The sequence below is a fragment of the Moschus berezovskii genome, chromosome 8, assembly GCF_049115385.1.
Source record: "Moschus berezovskii isolate FMDL1 chromosome 8, NW_MosBer_1.0, whole genome shotgun sequence".
Lineage (NCBI taxonomy): Eukaryota > Metazoa > Chordata > Mammalia > Artiodactyla > Moschidae > Moschus > Moschus berezovskii.
Genome location: NC_142467.1, coordinates 112,026,653 through 112,047,547, shown reverse-complemented (window position 1 = coordinate 112,047,547; position 20,895 = coordinate 112,026,653). Strand labels below are relative to the sequence as shown.

At 50.3% G+C, this 20,895-nt stretch overlaps 1 pseudogene; it reads right to left on the bottom strand.

The window, feature by feature from the left end:
• Positions 1 to 1,378: 1,378 nt before the first annotated feature.
• Positions 1,379 to 17,793, bottom strand: LOC148777208 (uncharacterized; annotated as a pseudogene).
• Positions 17,794 to 20,895: the final 3,102 nt, after the last annotated feature.

Here is a 20,895-nt window from a genome sequence, read left to right as displayed (position 1 = left end):
ACAGCATTGTGAAGGCCTCCATATTCCCAAATGGCATCAAGGAATAAAACATTTATTGACACACTTATGAGCAAATTATACAGAAAGACATAAAAGATGAGAAGAAAGATGCCTAGGAGCCTGATGAAAATCAGCTCAGCGGAAAGAAAGTCAATCTCCCCTGGGTGGGGAGGGTAGGACGGAGTCCACGGGGAACACACAGGGATGGAGGCTGCAGAGGCAACTGCGCCCGTGGACAAGGTGTTTGCTGAAAGAACTCTGGGTCTCTCTCCAGAGCAGGGGCCTGTTCTCCCTGCAGGGGTAGGACAGTCATGGTGGGCATCTGAGTCCTTGGCAAGAGACAGGGCAGGCTGCCCCTGCTCAGGTGTTCACTCAGGCCATGACACGGGTTCTGTCGCCAAAGCCCAAGCAGGTGCAAGTGCACGTGGAGGTGGAGGTTCTGGAAGGCGGGCTGGAAAATCGGAGCCTGGGGCTGGGGAATGTGCAAGCACAGAGATCCGATGTGCTGAGGGTGCTGGCCAGTACCCGGCTGGCCCCATGTCTTTGGGAGGGGACTTCTCAGCTATCCATCTCCCCTCATTGGATCCCTGGGTCCTGCACTGGAGTTCCCTCCTCTTTAGGGACAGGTCTTAGACGTGGAGGCTGGCTGAGTTTGACGGCCAGAGGTAGAGCTGGGTGAGAAGAAGAGTTTGCCACAAGCCAGCCTTGCCATGTGCCTGAGTGGGCACGAAAGCTTCCTAGAGATTCGGTAAGAAGGCCCAGCATTGGAGTCTTCTCTGCAGTCCCCAAGATGGGTGGTGTGAGACCTGCCTGTGGTCCTGGCCCAGCCCCAGCTCTGGGGGACTCCTCCCTGCGTGGCTCAGCACCGCCTCCCCACACTCACAAGCAGCAGCCCCAGCTGCCTCACGTCTGTGCTCTGCCGTGGTGGGCTCCAGGTCCTCCTGCTGACTCCGAGGCAGGGCTTCTCGGAGCTCTGGGTCAGAGCCGGCTGTACAGAGCTCCATGGCAGACTGAGCCTGGGCACCAGGGTATGTGCTGGGTGGTGTCTGGGCAGCAGGCCTTTCCCTCTTCCTCTTCATCGCAAGTTGGGCTGAGCCCTTCGTGGCCACTCTCACCTGGAGCCTGCACTGGTCCTCCCGGGCAGGGGGCTGGTGCTCTAAGCCCTAACTCTGGAAGGTGGATGGGGTGTGCCCCTCAGGGGCCAGGTTGTGTGGGACACTCTGCAATGATAGTGACCATCAGCCAGCCCTGCTTCGATATTTCTGAGCTGAGCCTGGCCAGGATGGCTTCTGCTTCTGCACGTCTGCCCTTCTGCTCCCCGAAAGAGCAGAGACGAGTATTTGCTCAGATACCCCCCCGGGAGGACGGAGAGGTCCCCTCAGGGCGTGAGGTCAACCTGGGGAGCTGGTTCTGCCCGGAAGCGCCCCATGCCACCCGACCTGCTCTCCCCTGGGGTGTGGACACAAGCGGCCCACGGGCTCATGACCCACATGCCGCTGGGCTTGCTTGAGGCAGACACACCCAGAGAAACCCCCATCCACACACTAGCAAAGGCCTCAGGAACGGGAGAGGTGGCTGGACCCAGCCTGGGGCTCCCCTATTACCTTTCTGTTCCTTCGGGCAAAGGGCCAGAGGCCTCTCAGGGGGGCCCTGAGCCAGCATCGACCGCCTTCCCACACACTCTGCCTATCAGTTCGCCTGAGACCCCGGCCTCTGGGCAGGGGCAAACAGCAGAACATCTTGACAGCAAGTGATCTGGCTGGGGACTCCTCTCTGCTGGGGAGGCCTGGATACCCGGGTTGCGGGTTCTGTTGGGTTCTGTTGCCAAGGAGTGACATCATTTCTTGGGTTCGTGGCCGAGATCCCTTCCACAAAGCTCCCCAAGGGAACCTCTGGGTTTCTGACTTTTCCCCCATGCCCTTAGGCCACGTGCAGGCACCTTGACACCCACACAGCCCACCCCACAGCCTTCGGGAGACCTGGGTGCATCCAGGGCTTGAGCTCTGAGGACACAGCTGCTTTCAGCACAGGTTCCTTCTTCTCAGAAGTGATGTGGCCCTGGGCAAGCCATGTGCCCCACAAGGTTTCCCCAGTCGCTCCATGTGCAGAGTGGAGATCACTCTCCCATCTCTTGCCTAGGGCCGTCAGCCTACGAACAGCTCCAGTGCCTGTTCAAACTTTGGGCCGCTCTCACATGGAGCTTGGACACTGAGACTTCCCAAAGGACGGATTGCACACAGGGCTGACCTAGCACAGAATGGGGCAGAATCAGGCCTGGATGGACTCTGGGACCTTGGAAAAAGCAGTTCCCTTCCTTCCTATTTCTTGACCTCTGCATTTGGAGGACCAGAAGGTCATATTCATACATCGCCCCCTCTGATATCAACCTTCCTCGTCCTACTCAAATGTCCCACTCAGCTTCGAGGGGTGGGGGAGGCTGCCCAAACAGTGGCTCCCTGCATGCTTCTCTTTGAGTCTCATCATCTTGGGTCATTTTCCCCCTTGCAGGGGGAATAGGCACTGTTATTGTTTCCAACCTCAAGATAGATTCATTCAAATTCTGTGAAATCGACTCATTTCTTCTCTCCATTGTTCAGTCTCTCTACCTCATTCTTTCTCTTTGTTGACCTTTCCAAATTCAGTCTGTGTCATCCTCTCTGTGTCTCTCCTGTGGATGCTCGCATGCCTGTGAATGCATGTACGCATGTATTTTCTTTACCTAGGGTGAGGCTTCAGGGTTTCGTTTCGTGTGAGGTAAAGGTTTGGGGTTGGAGTTGGTGTTAGGGGAAGGGATAGGTTTGGCGTTTGTTCTGGGAGACTTATTGGTGTGAGTTCTCAGTCTCTTTTACGTAGGAACCCCTTCTCCGATATTCTGCTTGCAAACATTCTTTTGTGTTCAGTTTGTTACCATTTTGATGTGTGAATGCTTTTCTGTTGCAAAGCAGTTGAAGTGGACGGAAGTCCGTGGGTGTCCTTTGGTTTCCTCTTTCTTCACTTTAAAAGACCCAATTTTGCTTCCCCCCACACACATCTTGGGAATTCCCTGACATTAAGGAGCCTATGGCCCTTGCTTATTTCCAGGAGGTTCATCAATTCAGGCTTTACGTTGATGTGTTTCACTGAATCTGAGGTGTTATGTGATCAAAAGCCAATGTGATTGTTCAGATGGAACCATCTCCAATTCCCACGGCCTTTCGTTGCAGAGGTTCTTGTTCCCATTCCTATCGCCTCCCCTCCTTGGGAATTGAGGATTTGCCCGTAGAAAATTGGGTTTATTTCTGGACTCTCCATTCCATTCCATGGATCTGGTTCTGCATGTTTGATTTCTTCCCAGTACCATGCTGTCCTGATGATCCTAGTGTGATTGTCTAATTGGCTATCAGGCAGCCTGGATGTGCATTTCAGGGCTTTGTGGCAGATTGCATTGACTCTTTTGACTCCTTTGTGTTTCCATTGACATTTTGGAATTCTTTGGTTATAATGCCCTGAGAACAGCCTTTGGTATTTTGAGAGGAATAGCATGGAACCTCTGGATTGCCCCACGGTGTGGGTCAGGGGAAGGGGGAAGTGACATCATCTTACATGGAAGAATTATCCTAATCCGTGAGCATAGCTTATTTTCCATTGGATTGGTGGGCTTCACCTTCTTTCCTCCATCTCTTGCAGTTCTCTGAGAAGAGGGGCTTCCCTCCAGGGTTAGATGGACTCCTAGCTATTGCCTTTGAGGCAATGTCACTGTCGGTGGGGTTGATACTTGCCTTCTCCTTCTAAGCGTTTGCTGTGAGTGTTAGAAATGCCAAGGATTTCTCTTCCCCTTCCTCACTGTCCATCTCTCTGTGCCTCCAGGTAGAACAGACCTAGTTCAGGGTCCCACGGGCCTTGAGGAGTGCAGCTAGACCGTGTTTCTCAGTGCTGGGCCTCATTCAGTGTACTTTCCGTGTCCCTTCCTTCGCTTGGTGTCCCTTCATACCTCTCCTTCTGGATCGTTTGTGTTCATGTCGTTTGTGTATTAGGAGCCAAATCCTGCCTAAGCTCTGTGTATGCAAACAGTTGTCTCCCAGCTTTTGATGTGTCATTTGAATTTTTCAGACGGTCTTTCCAAGAGTCCAAATCTTGGATTTGACAAAGTTCACTGTGTTCCCTGGTTACTCTTTGTGTAGTGCCTTTCTGTATTGTGTGTGAAGACTCAGAGCTCATGTCTAATGTCTGCTCCATTTCCTTCTGAATTTGTGAACCGTTTTGCATGAAACGTATGTCTAGGAATCACTTGAACTGCACTTGTTGAGAGGTGTCAAGTATCCATGTACATGCTTGTCATCCCCTCCGGTTTCCAAATGCGTTGCTTCTAAACTCTTTTGGAGACCTTCTTGGAAAGATGGGTGTTTTTCAGCTTGCATTTCCACAGTTGAATGAATTCAGCAGCTCTAGCAGCAGGGACGCTGTGTCCAATGAAAGGGGAGTCACGTGCGGCCTCCCTTTTAGCACCGATCCCCAGGTCGGGTTGACAAGGTGCTGATTTTCCATCTGTGAGCCACAGGCCACAGGCATCCTTGTTTGCCCTTGGTTGTGTGAGCACCTGAAGGGAGTTTCATCTCTGCAGGCGCCCAGCAGGCCTGCGGCTTCTGACCGCCAGAGGTGAGCATCTCAGAGGACAGGAGCACCCATGCCATAAGTGGAGTGGGATCCACCGTGAGGGTGGGCACTGATCGTAAAGAGATGCTCCTGTGGGACTTTGATGGGTCCTGCACACTCTTCTGCCAGAGAGCGAGAGAGACGTGTATAGGCTATGCTAGGCCCTCTGCTCCCTCTTGTGGTCCCGAAGGCTTTATTATCATCATCCTGAGCACGTAGCTCTGAGATGATGACCACCGCCACCTGCACTGTGTTTCCCTTGGCCCGTGTGTCCATGCAAAGCGTCAGGCCGTCTCTGAGCTACACTAGCCATGTGCATTGCCTCTCATTGGACCTGCACATGTTTCTTCTGTTTCCTAACTGATCATTGATTTTATCGAGCATATGTGGGCCACAAGGATTGTGGGTCTTTCTCTGGCCTTGTGTTCTGAGGAACACTTGTCCCTTTGTTGGTGTGGGTTTATCTTTCCATTTCTCCTGCCTGGTTTATTGTTGTGAGTTTGTTTGTGCCAGCGCAAGAACTCAGCCTTTCCCTTGTGCCTGAGGTGTCCCACTTACACCAGCACTGCCTACCTGGAGATTCTGAGCACCTTTGCCAAGAGGGCTTCGTTTGGCAGATGACTTCTTGAAAGGACCTACTCTTTTCAGATACCCAAACGCTTCTTCAAATGACATAGAAACCTGAATTCTCCAGTTTGGTATTCCAATATGGGGGAGTCAGAACAATCCCCTAGAGAAGGGTAAAACTACCCACTCAAGGATTCTGGCCTGGAGAACTCCATGGATTGTAGAATTTCTGGGGATGCCAAGACTCTAAAAATACAGAGAGACTATAACAAAATCCAGTTTCCTATCATTTCAGTGACTGGCATTGATTGGGGACCCCGAAAGGATGGGAAGAAATGCAGAGAGAAGTAGACTCAATGTTGTCAGGCGGGGAAGCGAGGAACGGGGAGTGCTTGCTATGAATCCAGGCTTTGCTGGCAAGTGGGGGGATACAATGAGGGTGTCCGAATGTAGACGATGGTGATGCTTACACAGCATTGTGAAGTCCTCCATATTCCCAAATGGCATCAAGGAAGGAAATTTTATTGACACACACTTACAAGCAAAATATACAGAAAGACATAAAAGATGAGAAGAAAGATGCGTAGGAGCCTGATGAAAATCAGCTCAAGGGAAGGAATGTCAATACACCCTGGGTGGAAAGTGAGTGGTCAGCGTCCATGGGGAACACACAGGGATGGAGGCTGCAGAGGCAACTGCGCCCCTGGACGAGGTGTTTGCTGAAAGGGCTCTGGGGCCCTGTCCAGAGCATGGGCCTCTTCTCCCTGCAGTGGTGGGACAATCATGGTGGGCTTCAGATTCCTTGGCAGGAGCCAGGGCAGGCTGCCCCTGCGCAGGTGGTCACTCAGGCCCTGACTTGGGTTCTGTAGCCAAAGCCCGAGCAGGCGCAAGTGCACGTAGAGGTGGAGGTTCTGGAAGGCCGGGTGGGACATCAGGGCCTGGGGCTTGGGGTCATGCAGGCACAGAGATCCGATGTGCATTAGGGTGCTGGCCAGTACACGGCTTGCCCCGTGTCTTTGGGAGGGGAAGTCTCAGGTCTCGATCTCCCCTCAGTGGATCCCTGGGACCTGCAACTGGAGCTCCCACCTCTGTAGGCACAGGTCTTGGACGTGGAGGCTGGCTGAGTTTGACGGCCAGAGCTAGAGCTGGGGGAGAAGAAGAGGTGCCACAGGCCAGTCTTGCCATGTGCCTAAGTGGGCACGAAAGCTTCCTAGAGATTTACTAAGAAGGCCCAGCATTGGAGTCTACTCTGCAGTCTCCAAGATGTGTGGTGTGAGGCCAGCCATTGGTCCAGGCCCAGCCCCAGCTCTGGGGGACTCCTCCCTTTCTGGCTAAGCATGGCCTCCCCATATTCACATGCAGCAGCCCCTGCCGCCTCACCTCTGTGCTCTGCCGTGCTGGGGCTAGGTCCACTTGCTGCCTCCGAGGCAGGGTTTCTCAGAGCTCTGGGTCAGAGCCGGCTGTACTGAGTTCCGTGTCAGTCTGAGACTGGGCCCCGGGGTGTGTGCTGTGTGATGTCTGCACAGCAGAACTTGCTCGCTTCTTCTTCATCGCCAGATGGGCTGAGACCTCCGTGGCCACGCTCACCTGGAGCCTGCACTGGGCCTCCCAGGCAGGGGGCTGGTGCTCTGATCCCTCCCTCTGGGAGGTGGATGGGGTGTGCCCCTCAGGGGCCACCTCAGGTGGGACGCTATGCAATGTCAGTGACCATCAGCCAGCCCTGCTTTGATATTTCCGAGTTGAGCCTGGCCAGGATGGCTGATGCTTCTGCCCATCTTTCCTTCTGCTCCCAGAAAGAGGAGAGACGAGTGTCTGCTCAGATACCCACCCGGGAGGACGGAGACGCCCCTGAGGGCGTGAGGTCAGCCTGGGCAGCCGGCTCTGCCAGGACTCTCCACATGCCACCCAGCCTGCTCTCCACTGCGGTGTGGACACAAGCGGCCCATGGGCTCCTGACCCACATGTGGCTGGGCTTACTTGAGGCAGACACAGCCCGAGAAACCCCCATCCACACTCGGGGAAAGGACTCAGGCTTCCCCGGGTGGAAAGGGAGAGGTGGCCGGACCCGGCCTGGGGCTCCCCTGTTACCTCTCCGTTCCTTCGGGCAAAGGGCCAGAGGCCTCTCTGCAGGGCCATAAGCCAGCATTGACTGCATTCCCACACACTCTGCCTGTCAGCTAGCCTGAGGCCCTGGCCTCTGGGCAGGGGCAAACAGCAGAACATCTTGACAGCAAGTGATCTGGCTGGGGACTCCTCTCTGCTGGAGAGTCCCGGATACCCGGGTTGCGGGTTCTGTTGGGTTCTGTTGCCAGGAAGTGACATCATTTCCTGGGTTCGTGGCCGTGGTCATTTCCACAAAGCTCCCCAAGGGATCCTCTGGGTTTCTGGCTGTTCCCCCATGCCCTTAGGCCACATGCAGGCACAGTGACACCCACACAGCCCACCCCACAGCCTTGGGGAGACCTGGGTGCACCCAGGGCCTGAGTTCTGATGACACAGCTGCTTTCAGCCCAGGCTCCTTCTTCTCTGAAGTGATGGGGCCCTGGGCAAACCATGTGCCCCACAGGGTTTCCTCAGTCTCTCCATCTGCAGAGTGGGGCTCACTCTCCCATCTCCTGCCTAGGGCCATCAGCCTACGAACAGCTCCAGTGCCTATTCAAACTTTGGGCCGCTCTCACATGAAGCTTGGACACTAAGACTTCCCAAAGGACGGATTCCACACAAGGCTGACCTAGCACAGAATGGGGCAGAATCAGGCCTGGATGGGCTCTGGGACCTGAGAAAAGGCAGTCCCCTTCCTTCCTATTGCTTGACCCCCACATTGGGAGGACCGGAAGTTCATATTCATAGATCGCCCCCTCTGATATCAACCTTCCTCCTCCTACTCAAGTGTCCCATTCAGCCACAAGGGGTGGGGGAGGCTGCCCCAACAGTGGCTCCCCGCATCCTTGTCTTTGAGTCGTATCATCTTGGGAAGGCACTGTCATTGTTCATGCAAATTCTGTGAAATCGACTCATTTCCTCTCTCCATTGATCAGTCTCTCTCCCTCGATCCGTCTCTTTCTTGACCGTTCCAAATTCAGTCTTTCTCTTCCTCTCTGTGTCTCTCCTGTGGATTCTCGCATGCCTGTGAATGCATGTACGCATGTATATTCTTGACCTAGGGTGAGGCTTTATGGTTTCGTTTCGAGTGAGGTAAAAGTTTGGGGTTGGAGTTGGTGTTAGGGGAAGGGATAGGACTGGGGTTTGTTCTGGGAGACTTAGTGGTGTGAGTTCTCACTGTCTTTTCTGTAGGAACCCTTTCTCAGATATTCTGCTTGCAAATAATCTTTTGTGTTCAGTTTGTTACCAATTTGATTTGTGAATGGTTTTCTTTTCTGTTGCAAATCTGTTCAAGTGGATGGAAGCCCGTGGGTGTCCTTTGGTTTCCTTTTCCTTGACTTGAAGAGACCCAATTTTGCTTCCCCCGACACACATATTGAGAAGTCCCTGACATTAAGGAGCCTATGGCCCGTACTTATTTCCAGGAGTTTCATCACTTCAGGCTTTGCGTTGATGTGTTTCACTGAATCTGAGGTGTTATGAGACCAAAGCCAATGAGATTGTTCAGATGGAACCATGGCCAATCCCCACGTCCTTTCGTTGCAGAGGCTATTGTTCACATTCTTATCAGCTCCCATCCTTTGGCATCGAAGAACTGACAGTAGAAACTTGGGTTTTTTCAATTCCATTCCATGGATCTGGTTCTGCGTGTTTGATTTCTTCCCAGTACCATGCTATCCTGATGATCCTAGTGTGATAGTAATTGGCTATCAGTCAGCCTGCTTTGTCCATTTCAGGGCTTTGTGGCAGGTTGCATTGACTCTTTTGGCTCCTTTGTGTTTCCATAGACATTTTGGAATGCTTTGGTTATAATGCCCTGAGAACAGCCATTGGTATTTTGAGAGGAATAGCGTGGAACCTCTGGTTTGCCCCATGGTGGGGGTCAGGTGGAGGGGGAAGTGACATCATCTTACATGAAGGAATTCTTCTGATCCATGGGCACAGCTTATTTTCCATTGGATTGGTGGGCTTCACCTTCTTTCAGCCATCTCTTGCAGTTGTCTTGTTAGGAACCCTAATATCTGAGTAGCCAGGATAGGCCTGAGACCTTGCTTAGGCCTAAGTTTCGATTTCCTGGAGACAGGGTGGAGGCTAAATTCACAGAAGCTCCTCGCTAAGAAGATCCCACCGGCGCCAAAATTAAGAAACTCCTCCCTAGAAAAAAATCAAGCCAATCAGAGGAAAAAGGGAAGTTCCCCAGAAAAACTCCGCGCACGCATAAACTGGCCAGTGAGCTTCTGCCAGCTTGATCTTTTGAACAAAAATAGGTGCTTATGTAATCTAAGACTGTAAAAACCGCTGTGACCTGGGCTCAGGGCTCTTGTCCACACTCCACTGCGCTGGAGGAGGCATGAGCCCTAGCTCGAGCTAGAAATAAACACCATTCTTGCTTTGGCATTGCTGCAAGTGTCTTATTCTACCAGTATGGGGGGACCCGACTCAGGACATAACATTTGGGGGCTCATCCGGGATCCCTCTGACTGGGGAGAATAATGTTTTCCCGGCAGAAGGGGTTCATCAGCCCGGAGGAGGGCTGATTATAGCACCAGTGCCAGGTCTGATCAGGGGCGAATTGATCGCCATAGCCAGCGTAAGGCCGAGGCCCAGCATTCTCGCTGGAAGGCAGCTGGCTCTGTGGGAGAGAGGAGGTCTCTCCCGATCAGGAATCTGGTGGTCAGTGGACGTCCTTCAGTAAGGTTACTTTAAACTGCAGGAAGCCTCAGAGGTCTCAGAGACCTAGTAGTGTGTTTTCGGCTGACGTTTGTCTGTCCTCCGTTTGTCGTGTTTTCGTGTGTGCCGGCATTGTCTCCGTCTCTTTCCTGTGTCTTTTCTCTCCCGTAATCTATTCTGTGGTCATGGGTCAAAGAAGCTCTACCCCACTCTCCCTCATGATGGATCATTTCTCTGACTTTAAATCTAGGGCATGAGACTTGTCTCTGCTAGTGAAGAAGAATAAGCTGGTGACGCTCTGCTCCTCGGAGTGGCCCACTTTTAATGTCGAGTGGCCGAGAGAGGGAACCTTCAGCCTGCCCACCATCCGGGCTGTTAGGGGGAAGGTTCAGAGGGCCCCTGAAACATCCCAAAGGGAGATATTATACTAATTGGGTTCAACTTCCATGTTAAATTACATAGGAAGTATTGTCAAGTGAATAAGAAGTCTCGGGTATATTGTATGGTAAATGTTACTAATACAGATATCCTAGAAACAATTTATATATAAATTCTGATATATTCAGGTAAAATGTTGCAATAATTCTGATTACTATCTTAAAGTGTTGTCAGAGCACTAACCAAGTTTCTTGTGAAAATGCTTCCTCTTCCAGAAGATTTATAAAAAGGACTTTTGGATAAATACAAGTTTCTGAACTAGGTAAGAAAGTAAAAGATTCTAGTGGGAAACCTGATGACTGTACAAAAGTTAACAAAAGGACCGAATGAACTGGCAAATATGCTTATAACTTTTATGGTTTCTGAAAAATTACTGGTTTGAATCTGTGTTTTCCAGATCTTAGGAAACCCTCCCCTCAAACTAATTATGACTTAACAGTAATTAGGTAAAATGATATTTAATAAACAAATTGAAGCATTTAACATTTTTATCTGACCCCTTCAGAGACTGGAAACTCTTAGGCTTCCAGCAACTTTATCAGATAAATTAGAAAGGTTATCTCACTAACTGTACAAAAATCTCAGTTTTGGAGACCTTAAGAAAGGTAGGAATTAACTTAGATCTGTTAGGCGAAATCTGTGATAAGCGTTTGGGATGACTTTCCTAGCCCTGAAAGGTTTTATTTTAAAGATAAGTTTGAGACTCCATAAAAGTTTCAGCCAAAAAAAAGAAGAAAGAAAGAAAAGTCTATGGTTATATAAATAATCAGGTCAAGTTTATTGAGAACAGATCTATTTTGTAAACAAGTCTTAATTTGGTTATATTTGATAAAAATGAGAGTAATTTTAGGGAAAAAAAAAAGATGTTTCAATGAATGTTGAATCCCAGTTTGTTAATGGAAGTCTGTATCTACTAAGACTCATTTCCTGAATGGATCTTTGCTGGTCACTGAAGAATTGATGCTTTTGAACTGTGGTGTTGGAGAAGACTCTTGAGAGTCCCTTGGACTGAAAGGAGATCCAACCAGTCCATTCTAAAGGAGATCAATCCTGGGTGATCATTGGAAGGGCTGATGCTAAAGCTGAAACTGCAATACTTTGGCCACCTCATGCGACGAGTTGACTCACTGGAAAAGACTCTGATGCTGGGAAAGGTTGAGGGTGGGAGGAGAAGGGGACGACAGAGAATGACATGGCTGGATGGCATCACTGACTCTGTGGACATGAGTTTGAGTGAACTCCGGGAGTTGGTGATGTCCAGGGAGCCCTGGCGTGCTGTGATTCATGGGGTCGCGGAGAGTTGGACATGACTGAGCAACTGAACTGAACTGAACTGATATTAGTATAGGATTTGGTTGAGTTCTTGAAGGGCACCCTAGATTTGTTTCTGAAGCTTGTCTCAGTGATCTATCTTTGGATGAAGATCAGATGCCTCATGACCTGTAACCAGGACTAGAAAAAGACATATTTTAAGGGACTGTCTCCAACCTGGATGGAAGGACTTTTTTCAAAAGAAACTACACTACATCACGATGAGAAGATGATGACATCAGAGGTAGACAGCTTGCCCAAGAGGCTGGACCTGATTTGTATGATCATTTATAATGTTTTCTTGATTTCTTAGACCTCTGCATATAAATCAAATGCTTTTCTACCATAAGCCTGATCCTATGCTAGTTTTAGAAATTAATCCAATTGTCGAGTTTGTAGACATATAAAAGCTCATTCTGCTTACACAAAAACTCTGTTAGACTTGTGCCATCCTAATGTCCTTAAATCATGGCAACAGTTTGCTTCTAAATTGGAAAATTAAAAACAATAATTGGAAATCAGAGTCAGGGCTATGGGAAATCCAAGATGGTTGCTTGGCTTTTCCCAGATCCCTGACAAACCTCATTTTTTATTTAATGGGTTAAAGCCTTCCTGGCTACAGGGTTAATGCCTCCATAATGAAAAATCACGGAATATTAAGTTTTGTAAATTGTTAAATTAAGTTTCTAGTTTTGTTAATTAAGGTCTGGTGTTTACTAAGACTCACTGCTGAGACAGTTCCTTGTTATGTGATACTGCTAAAAGATCTAATTAAGTTATTAAAAAGGACACTCTAGGTTAGTTTCTAAGGTTTATCTCAGTAACCAATCTTCAGATAAAGGTCAGATGCTCCATAATGTACAACCAGGAGATTAACACCAGACTATAGTCATTTAACAAATGAAGTCAGGTGACTTAGGGTATACCAGGCTTTATCTACTAAAGGTTCTTGACTTATAATTCTTATTTTACTAATAACTGTTGGCTATGGCTATATTATTTTCTATGTCACTTGTTTCACTGAGCCTGTGATATAATGCTGATATGCAGTTCCATATGAGATCAATAATGGTAATAATGTGACTCTGGGTATGAGAAAAAGCAACAAGAGGGAATATTTTCCTGGACCAGGAGGTTAGTACGACAGTGGTCCAGAGACTTCTCCTACTTGCAAGGCCTGGTCCAATTTTAGCACACTGAGTGGCCCATCACTTCCCTAGACCTGGGAATGAGCCTTCCCAGCACCGCGCGACACAATGGCCATGAAATGGTATCACATGGTCAGATATGTGGCTATGAAGGGACCCTGCTGACTGGAAGTTGGTACTTGCCAGCTGCTTCTACAAAGATTACATCATGACCACTGCAAGTTGCTGACCTTCAACACCCCCTGAAAGAAGTTCAGGGTGAAAATCAGGAATGAGGCACTCTGCTCTGAAAAAAACTGGCAGAACAGGCCTTCAGATAGTCAGATCTTTTCAGAAAAGGGTTTTATGAGTTCCAATTCTTGCATCTTCTCATACCTAGAAAAACACTGACGTCATTAACGGTGATATCTGCTTTGGCTATTAAAAAAATTTACAATTAAAACTCAAAATAGAGTAGCTATGGTTCAGACATCCTGGGAAATAACTATTTCCCAGATATCCTGAAAAATGATATTATGGGTGTGATTTCAGATTAGACGCTGTAACCTAATGTAAAACTTAATGCTCTTGTAATGCATTTTTGCTTCTGTACTTTGCTTGCTTCTTGCTGCTCATAGAACCAAAGTTACTCCATTTTAGATAAGGTTGTTTTTAAGTAAAGATTCCTAAAATTGTTTTTTAGTAAGGCTGTATAAGGAGAGGGAAATGGCAACCCACTCCAGTGTTCTTGCCTGGAGAGTCCCAGGGACGGGGGAGCCTGGTGGGCTGCCATCTATGGGGTCACACAGAGTCGGACACGACTGAAGTGACTTAGCAGCAGCAGCAGCAGCAAGGCTGTATAAAGATCCCTGGATCAAACTCTACCCATGGAGGTAGATTCCTCCATTTGAACAACAGGAAAGGGGGGAGATGTTAGCAGCCCTAACATCTGAGTAGCCAGGATAGTCCTGAGACCTTGCTTAGGCCTAAGTTTCTATTTCCTGGAGACAGGGTGGAGGCTAAGTTCGTCTTCTAAGAAGATCCTGCCTGCGCCAAAATTAAGAAACTCCTCCCTAGAAAAGTTCCGCCGGCGCCAAAAATCAGGCCAATCAGAGGAAAAGGGGAAATCCCCCAGAAAAACTCCACACCTGCATAAACTGGCCAATGAGCTTCTGCGCGTGCATGAACTGGCCAATGAGCTACTGCCAGCTTGATCTTTTGAATAAAAATAGGTGCTTACGTAATCTAACACTATAAAAACCGCTGTGACCTGGGCTCGGGGCTCTTGTCCCCACTCCACTATGCTGGAGGAGGCATGAGCCCTAGCTCGAGCTAGAAATAAACCCCATTCTTGCTTTGGCATTGCTGCGAGTGTCTTATTCTACCAGTATGGGGGGACCGGACTCAGGGCATAACAGTCTGAGAAGAGGGGCTTCCCTCCTGGAATAGATGGACTCCTAGCTATTGCCTTTCAGGGAATGTCACTGTCGGTGGGGTTGATACTTGCCTTCTCCTTCTAAGCATTTGCTGTGAGTGTTAGAAATGCCAAGGATTTCTCTTCCCCTTCTTCACTGTCCATCTCTCTGAGTCTCCAGTTAGAACAGGATTAATCCAGGGTCCCACGGGCCTCGGGGAGTGCAGCTAGACCGTGTTTATCAGGCCCTCAGTGCTGGGCATCATTCGGTGTACTCTCCGTGTCCCTTCCTTCGCTTGGTGTCCCTTCAGACCTCTCCTTCAGGCTCGTTTGTGTTCATGTAGTTTGTGTATTAGGAGCCCAATCCTACCCAAGCTCTGTGTATGCAAACAGTTGTCTCCCAGCTTGGGATGTGTCGTTTACATTTTTCAGACAGTCTTTCCAAGATTCCAAACCTTGGATTTAACAAAGTTCACTGTGTTCCCTGGTTATTCTTTGTGTAGTGCCTTTCTGTATTGTGTGTGAAAACTCAGAGCTCATGTCTAATGTCTGCTCCATTTCCTTCTGGATTTGTGAACCGTTTTTCATGGAACTTATGTCTAGGAATCATTTGAAGTGCATTTGTTGAGAGGTATCAAGTTTCCCTGGACATGCGTGTCATCCCCTCTGGTTTCCAAATCAGTTGCTCCTCAACTCTTTTGGAGACTTTCTCGGAAAGATGGGTGTCTTTCAGCTTGCATTTCCACAGTGGAATGGATTCAGCAGCTCTAGAAGCAGTGACGCTGTGACCAGTGAAAGGGGAGTTGGGTGCGGCCTCCCTTTCTGCACTGATCCCAGGTCTGGTTGACAGAGCGCTGATCTTCCATCTGTGAGCCACAGGCAACAGGCATCCTTGTTTGCCCTTGGCTGTGTGAGCACCTGAAGGGAGTTTCATCTCCGCAGGCGCTCAGCAGGCCTGTGGCTTCTGACCGCCAGAGGTGAGCATCTCACAGAATAGGAGCAACCATGACAGAAGTGGAGTGGGATCCACCCTGAGGGTGGACACTGATCGTAAAGAGATGCTCCTGTGGGACTTTGATGGGTCTGGCACAGTCTTCCCCCAGAGAGCGAGAGAGATGTCTATGGGCTCTTCTAGGCCCTCTGCTCCCTCTTGTGGTCCCGAAGGTTGGTCATCCTGAGCACGTAGCTCTGAGATGATGACCACCGCCACCTGCACTGTGTTTCCCTTGGCCCGCGTGTCCATTCGAAGCATCAGGCCATCTCTGAGCTACACTAGCCATGTGCCTTGCCTCCCATTGGACCTGCACATGTTTCTTCTCTTTCCTACCCGATTACTGATTTTCTCTTGCATGTGGGGGCCACAAGGATGGTGGGCCTCTCTCTGGCCTTGTGTTGTGAGGAACACTTGTCCCTTTGTTGGTGTGGGTTTATCTTTCCATTTCTCCTGCCTGGTTTATTTTTGTGAGTTTGTATGTGCCAGCAGAAGTACTCAGCCTTTCCCTTGTGCCTGAGGTGTCCCAATTACAACAGCACTGCCTACCTGGAGATTCTGAGCACCTTTGCCGAGAGGGCTTCGTTTGGCAGATGACTTCTTGAAAGGACCTACTCTTTGCAGATACCCAAAGGTTACATCAAATGACATAGAAACCAGAATTCTCCAGTTTGGTCTTCCAATATGTGGGGAGTCAGAACAATCCCCTGGAGAAGGGTAAAGCTACCCACTCCAGGATTGTGACCTAGAGAATTCCATGGACTGTAGAATTCCTGGGGATGCCAAGACTCTAAAAATAGTGAGAGACTATAACTTTCACCTTCAGTCAGGGCAAAATCCAGTTTCCTACCGTTTCAGTGATTGGCATTGATTGGGGACCCCGAAAGGATGGGAAGAAATGAGAAAGAAGTAGACTCAGTGTTGTCAGTCGGGAGAGAGAGGAACGGGGAGTGCTTGCCATGAATCCAGGCTTTGCTGGCAAGAGGGAGGGATAGAATGAGGGTGTCCAAATGTAGACAATGGTAATGCTTACACAGCATTATGAAGGCCTCCATATTCCCAAATGGCATCAAGGAAGGAAAATTTATTGGCACACACTTGCGAGCAAAATGTACAGAAAGACATAAAAGACATAAAAGATGAGAAGAAAGATGCGTAGGAGCCTGATGAAAATCAGCTCAGGGGAAGGGAACTCAATATCTCCTGGGTTGGAAGGGAGTGGTCGGCGTCCACGAGGAACACACAGGGATGGAGGCTGCAGAGCCAACCGCTCCCCTGGACGAGGTGTTTGCCGAAAGGGCTCTGGGGTTCTATCCAGAGCTGGTGCCTGTTCTCCCTGAGGGGTGGGACAGTCATGGTGGGCTTCAGATTCCTTGGCAGGAGCCAGGGCAGGCTGCCCCTGCACAGGTGGTCCCTCGGGCCCTAAACTCGGGTTCTGCCCCCAAAGTCCCAGCAGGTGTAAGTGCACGTGGAGTTGGAGATTCGGGAAGGCGGGGTGGGGCATCGGGGCCTGGGGCTTGAGGTCGTGTAGGCGCAGAGATCCGATGTGCTGAGGGTGCTGGCCAGTACCCGGCTGGCCCCGTGTCTTTAGGAGGGGATGTTTCATGTCTCAATCTCCCCTCAGTGGATCCCTGGGTCCTGCACCTAGAGCTCCCACCTCTGTAGGGCCTGGTCTTGGATGTAGAGGCTGGCTGAGCTTGACGGCCAGAGCTAGAGCTGGGAGAGAAGAAGAGTTTGACACAGGCCAGATTGCCATGTGTCTAAGTGGGCACGAAAGCTTCCTAGAATTTCGCTAAGAAGGGCCAGCATCGGAATCTTCTCTGCAGTCTCTAAGATGGGTGGTGTGAGGCCAGCCTTTGGTCCAGGCCCAGCCCCAGCTCTGGGGGACTCCTCGCTGTGTGGCTCAGCACCGCCTCCCCACATTCACATGCAGCAGCCCCAGCCTCCAAACCTCTGTGCTCTGCTGTGCTGGGCCCCAGGTCCTCCTGCTGCCTCCAAGGCAGGGCTTCTCAGTGCTCTGCGTCAGATCCGGCTGTGCTGAGCTCCATGGCAGACCTAGATAGGCCACGGGGTGTGTGCTGTGTAGTGTCTGGGCAGCAAGCCTTGCCCACTTCCTCTTCATCGCCACTTGGGCTGAGCCCTCCATGGCCACGCTCACCTGGAGCCTGCACTGGGCCTCCAGGGCAGGAGGGTGGTGCTCTGAGCCCTCCCTCTGGGAGGTTGATGGGGCGTGCCCCTCAGTGGGCACCTCGGGTGGCACACTGTGGAATGACAGTGACCATCAGCCAGCCCTGCTTTGATATTTCCGAGCTCAGCCTGGCCAGGATGGCTGATGCTTCTGCCCGTTTGCCTTTCTGCTCCCAGCAAGAGCAGAGACGAGTATCTGCTCAGATACCCACCCGGGAGGACGCCCCTGAGGGCGTGAGTTCAGCCTGGGCAACCACCTCTGCCTGGACTCTCCCCATGCCACCCAGCCTGCTCTCCACTGAGGTGTGGTCACAAGCAGCCCACGGGCTCCGGACCCACATGCCACTGGACATGCTTGAGGCAGAAACACCTAGAGATACCCTCATCCACACACGGGGAGAGCCCTCAGGCTTCCCTGGGTGGGATGGGAGAGGTGTCCGGACCCGGCATGGGGCTCCCCTGCTACCTTTCTGTTTCTTCGGGCAAAGAGCCAGAGGCCTCTCGGGGGTCCCTGACCAGCGTCGACTGCGTTCCCACTCACCCTGCCTGTGAGCTCGCCTGAGGCCCCGGCCTCTAAGCAGGGGCAAACAGCAGAACATGTTGACAGCAAGCGATCTGGCTGGGGGCTCCTCTCTGCTGGAGAGGCCTGGATACCCAGATTGCAGGTTCTGTTGGGTTTTGTTGCCAGGAAATGATATCATTTCCTGGGTTCGTGGCCGAGATCCCTTCCACAAAGCTCCCCAAGGGAACCTCTGGGTTTCTGGCTGCTCCCCCACTCCCTTAGGTCACGTGCAGTCACAGAGACACCCACACAGCCCACCCCACAACCTTAGGGAGACCTCGGTGCAGCCAGGGCCTGAGCTCTGAGGATACAGCTGCTTTCAGCCCAGGCTCCTTCTTCTCAGAAGTGATGCGGCCCTGGGCAAGCCATATGCCCCGCAGAGTTTCCCCAGTGTCTCCATCTGCAGAGTGGGGCTCACTCTCCCATCTCCTGCCTAGGGCTGTCAGCCAACGAACAGCTCCACTGCCTGCTCAAACTCTGGGCCGCTCTCACATGGAACTTGGACACTGAGGCTTCCCAAAGGACAGATTCCACATAAGGCTGACCTAGCACAGAATGGGGCAGAATCAGGCCTGGTTAGGCTCTGGGACCTGGCAAAAGCAGTCCCCTTTCTGCCTATTTCTTGATCCCTGCATTGAGAGGACCGGAAGGTCATATTGAGACATCGCCCCCTCTGATATCAACCTTCCTCGTCCTATTCAAGTGTCCCACTCAGCCTCGAGGGGTGGTGGAGGCTGCCCCAACAGTGGCTCCCTGCATCCTTGTCTTTGAGTCTCATCATCTTGGGTCACTTTCCCCCTTGCAGGGGGAATAGGCAATGTCATTGCTTCCAACCTCAAGAGAGATTCATGCAAATTCTGTAAAATGGACTCATTTCCTCTCTCCATTGTTCAGTTTCTCTCCCTCGTTCTGTCTCTTTCTTGACCTTTCCAAATTCAGTCTGTCTCTTCCTCTCTGTGTCTCTCCCGTGGATGCTCGCATGCCTGTGAATGCATGTACGCATATATATTCTTTACCTAGGGTGAGTCTTTAGGGTTTCTTTTCAAGTGAGGTAAAGGTTTGGGGTTGGAGTTGGTGTTAGGGGAATGGATAGTTCTGGGGTTTGTTCTGGGAGACTTAGTGGTGTGAGTTCTCTTACGTAGGAACCCCTTCTCCGATATTCTGCTTGCAAATAATCTTTTGTGTTCAGTTTGTTACCATTTTGATTTGTGAATGCTTAGGTTTTCTGTTGCAAAGCTGTTCAAGTGGACAGAAGTCAGTGGGTGTCCTTTGGTTTCCTGTTTCCTTGAGTTAAAGAGACCTAATTTTGCTTCTCCCCACACACATGTTCAGAAGTCCCTGACATTAAGGAGCCTATGGCCCGTACTTATTTCCAGGAGTTTCATCACTTCAGGCTTTGCGTTGAGGTGTTTCACTGAATCTGAGGTGTTATGAGACCAAAAGCAAATGTGATTGTTCAGATGGAACCTTCTCCAATCCCCACGGCCTTTCGTTGCAGAGGCTCATGTACCCATTCGTATCACCTCCCCTCCTTTGGCATCGAGGAATTGACCGTAGAAGCTTGGGTTTATTTCTGGACTCTCAATTCCATTCCATGGATCTGGTTCTGTGTGTTTGATTTCTTCCCAGTACCATGCTGTCCTGATGATCCTAGTGTGGGAGTCTAACTGGATATCAGGCAGCCTACTATGTCCATTTCAGGGTTTTGCCACAGATTGCATTGACTCTTTTGACTCCTTTGTGTTTCCATAGACATTTTGGAATTCTTTGGTTATCATGCCCTGAAAACAGCCGTTGGTATTTTGAGAGGAATAGCGTGGAACCTCTGGATTGACCCACAGTGGGGGTCGTGGGGAGGGGGAAGTGACATCATCTTTCCTGGAGGAATTCTTCGGATCCGTGAGCACAGCTTACTTTCCATTGAATTGGTGGGCTTCACCTTCTTTCCTCCATCTCTTGCAGTTCTCTGAGAAGAGGGGTTTCCCTCCAGGGTTAGATGGACTCCTAGCTATTGTCTTTCAAGGAATGTCACTGTCGGTGGGGTTGATACTTGCCTTCTCCTTCTAAGCGTTTGCTCTGAGTGTTAGAAATGCCAAGGATTTCTCTTCCCCTTCCTCACTGTCCATCTCTCTGAGCCTCCATGAAAACAGGCCTAGTCCAGGGTCCCACGGGACTCAGGGAGTGCAACTAGACCGTGTTTCTCAGGCCCTCAGTGCTGGGCATCATTCGGTGTACACTCTGTGTCCCTTCCTTCGCCTTGTGTCCCTTCACACCTCTCCTTCAGGCTCGTTTGTGTTCATGTCATTTGTGCATTAGGAGCCAAATCCTGCCTAAGCTCTGTGTATTCAAACAGATGGCTCCCACAGCTTGGGAGGCGTGGTTTGGGTTTTTCAGATGGTCTTTCCAAGAGTCCAAATCTTGGATTTGATCAAGTTCACTGTGTTCCCTGGTTACTCTTTGTGTAGTGCCTTTCTATATTGTGTGTGAAGACTCAGAGCTCATGTCTAATGTCTGCTCCATTTCCTTCTGGATTTGTGATCCGTTTTGCATGGAATGTTTGTCTAGGAATCATGTGAATGCATTTGTTGAGAGGTGTCAAGTTTCCATGGACATTCATGTCATTTCCTCTGGTTACCAAATGCGTTTCTCCTCAACTATTTTGGAGACCTTCTCGGAAAGATGGGTGTTTTTCAGCTTGCATTTCCACAGTGGAATGGATTCAGCAGCTCTAGCAGCAGTGACTCTGTGTCCAGTTAAAGGGGAGTCGGGTGCAGCCTCCCTTTCTGCACCGATCCCCAGGTCAGGTTGTCAGGGCGTTGATCTTAAATCTATGAGCCACAGGCCACAGGCATCCTTGTGATCCCTTGGTTTGTAAGCAGCTGAAGGGAGTTTC